The sequence below is a fragment of the Schistocerca gregaria genome, chromosome 7, assembly GCF_023897955.1.
Source record: "Schistocerca gregaria isolate iqSchGreg1 chromosome 7, iqSchGreg1.2, whole genome shotgun sequence".
In the NCBI taxonomy this organism is placed as follows: Eukaryota; Metazoa; Arthropoda; class Insecta; order Orthoptera; family Acrididae; genus Schistocerca; species Schistocerca gregaria.
In genome coordinates this window covers 393,034,108-393,037,178 of record NC_064926.1, presented here as the reverse complement: position 1 = coordinate 393,037,178, position 3,071 = coordinate 393,034,108, and the positions used below count along the sequence as shown (strand labels likewise).

General features: G+C 39.0%; 1 non-coding gene across 1 annotated transcript; it reads left to right on the top strand.

The window, feature by feature from the left end:
- The first annotated feature begins 1,466 nt into the window (after window positions 1-1,466).
- Trnas-aga (transfer RNA serine (anticodon AGA)) lies at window positions 1,467-1,548 on the top strand. The gene has a single exon. It is a non-coding gene; the product is annotated as a tRNA-Ser (tRNA).
- Window positions 1,549-3,071: the final 1,523 nt, after the last annotated feature.

Here is a 3,071-nt window from a genome sequence, read left to right as displayed (position 1 = left end):
AGTGCCTCTGCACGTTCCTTGATAAGAGCGCGAGCGCCTACGAAGCGACCATGCAGTTCATCTCTCGTGTTGACCTTTCACTTATGCACCTCAGGCTTCATCCAACACAATAAACAAAAATCTAATGGTGTAGTGTTACGTTATTCTGCCAAGAATAAGGAAAAAAGTCATAAAAACGTCGAAGATTAAGTGAACCAGGGTTTAGGTTTCCTTCACCTTGAACTCAACAGACTGTACATTAGTAAAGAGCTAGGCGTCGAATCCGGTACCTCGGAGTCCATAACCACAGAGACAAAACATAAGTACTACAGAGACTGTACGCATCTGTAGTATCGTGCTAATTTAAGTAAAACGTCACGAGCTTCGACTCAGGGAAACTCTCAGTTGGAGCACACGTGCATTGGAGCAATAATCAGTAACTTCATAAACACAGAACATACACTACCAGCAAAACCTCGATTCTTTAAAGAATCGAACAACCGCCCATAAAAACAGCTTCAAACCTCTGATTTAAAAATGAGTTAATGTGTTAAATGAAGAATGGAAGTGAGCAAAATTCAGGAAAGATTTGAGATTGTGCTTAAAATTTGTTGGCAGTAGCGAAGTGCTCTCATTATGGAACACTGAAAGAATATAATTTGGAAAATCTGCGCTACATTTTATGCAAAAGCTAGATTCTCAGGCATCTAAATGTTTATGACGTCATATCTCCTGAACTTGATCTGACGTTGCAGGTAAATACAGTGATATATCAGGATACTGCCAGCAAATAGTTTGTAGTCGAGAAGTAATAAATTAAAACCTCAGGCCTCTTGCAGGAGTTTAACTGTATGAACCTGAAAATGTTGAAAGCGATAAACTTTTTCCCTTTCATCATACTGCGGAATTGTCAGCAAGAACAAGTTTCTTAAAGATTAGGAATTACGTGTAAGAGTCTGTTGGAAGCCGGTAGGTGCCCACCTCAGAAAGTCCGGGTATTGGCACGCCGCCAGTCACGCTCCTTCGAGCCAAACCACAGTTTTTATTTGCAATATTTGCCTCATTGTGTTAAACTTTCAACTTAAGACAACCTCTTAATGAGTAGAATATGAAAGCATCTTAATTTTTTTAATTCGGTTAATAATTACGCGAAATATCGAAAATCAAATTTTACTTCCCCTGAAAGGCATTGGATAGGCTACCTGTTAGTGGTATTATGTTCCGGGACAATGGTTTAGTAATATAGATAGTGTCTCAAATTGCCGAAGGTATTATTGATGTGTCTTTTTCCCAGTAACATACAGACATCTAAAAATGGGCAGCTACTTGTTACCATTGGAGCGCAGCTTCCCTTTAAATGATCTACAGAAACCGAGCGCACTTTAATTGCTCTCCGTTACGTAACGGCACTCCGACAAATACACCTCGTCTGGGCGCTTGTAGCACCTGCGCATATTCATACTTATTTGAAGCGAGGTTCGATAGAAGCAGTCGTGGCCGAGTGGTTAAGGCGTCTGACTAGAAATCAGATTCCCTCTGGGAGCGTAGGTTCGAGTCCTACCGACTGCGAAAATTTTTAATCTGAGGCACGGCATCATTTGTGCTGAAAATTTGAAGCAGCAGTGAATGATGCTGTTCTACAGCAATTAATAGACCGCAAAGGCAGGAGTACAGTACAGGTAGGAGAAGCAACCGCGAAGAGTATGAGAAGTGCACTGCAAGTTCTAATACAAATTTAAAATTAATTGTACCCATAGAGGTTATTCTTGTCGAACACGCCAATCTACATTCTGCACTCATTGCTTCATCATTAGAACTATTGTGATGTAAGGACCTACATTTCGACGTCAATACGTCAGAATCAGGTATCTTAGGGAATTGCAGCGCATTCTAAAATTTTAATTTATGTTATTGTGACGAAATACAAGCCCAATTACAGAAATATTTATTGAATTACAATTAGGACTCCAACATACTAGTATTCATGGTATGTTGATATCGTCATGAAGGTCTTTAGTTACCACAGCAACAGTGGTGATGAAGCTGTGACATCTGAATGTACATTAGCATAGCAAAATCGCTATGAAGACGGTAGTTCGATTTGATTATTAAAATTTATCCAAATTTAAGTGACAGGAAATTTTTTCTGCACTGTTTGAATGAAGGATAGTCTTACATGGAAGTGACACGTAGGCGATAAACAATAGTTTTATATAGAAAACAGAAGCTATCGGGGTGTGTCGTTACAGATGAATGCCGAAGACTGGGTGTATGGATCAGATAACTAATGAACAGATACTGAATTGAATTAAGTAGGAAAGAAAGTTATGGCACAACGTGGCTGGAAGACGGGATAGGTTGATAGAACACATCCGGATGCACCAATGAATCCGCTATTTGTAGAGTTGTAAAACTACCTTAGGCTACAGTACACTGTCATAACTGTGGACTACCGTAGTTTTTTAGTAGCTTTGGTCTCACTTGCATTACCTGTACATTAGAGGTGTTGCATACCTGTCGGGCGTTGCCTCATAACGATCGCAAAACAAAACTACATCAAACATAGCTTCGCTTGTCGTCTAACTTATATAAAAAGATGTTTCCGTTATTCATCAACAACTTCCGCATTTATCAATAATAAGAGGAAATTCTTGACTTTGATCTTGAAGAAAGTTCTGTTGAGGACAAAAAACAATAATTATATATTTTTATGTTTGTGCATGAATACTGTTCTTGCAGCGAAAGTAATTACATAAAAATGCAGAATTACTGGATATAGGTTCCCCTTTTGTGCAAACCAAGGTAAGAAGAAAAACGAACAAAACCTGTCTTTAGGTCTAAATTTGTTAGAGAAGTTACAACCTAAAATATGTTAACTTTTACAGTTGTTCAATAAACAAAACCCACTGATGATGGCGCAGACGTGCTGAAACATGTTTGGATTACAAGAAAAAACAGTGTTTTGTTTAAAAGGTGGAACGTATGTCCAATAATTTTAAATGCAAACACGGGAGAAATACGGGGTGTTCAGAAAGTCTCTCTCCAGTGCCGTATGTTTGTTAGCCGCCCGTGCCGTGTGATTGTTCGCCGGC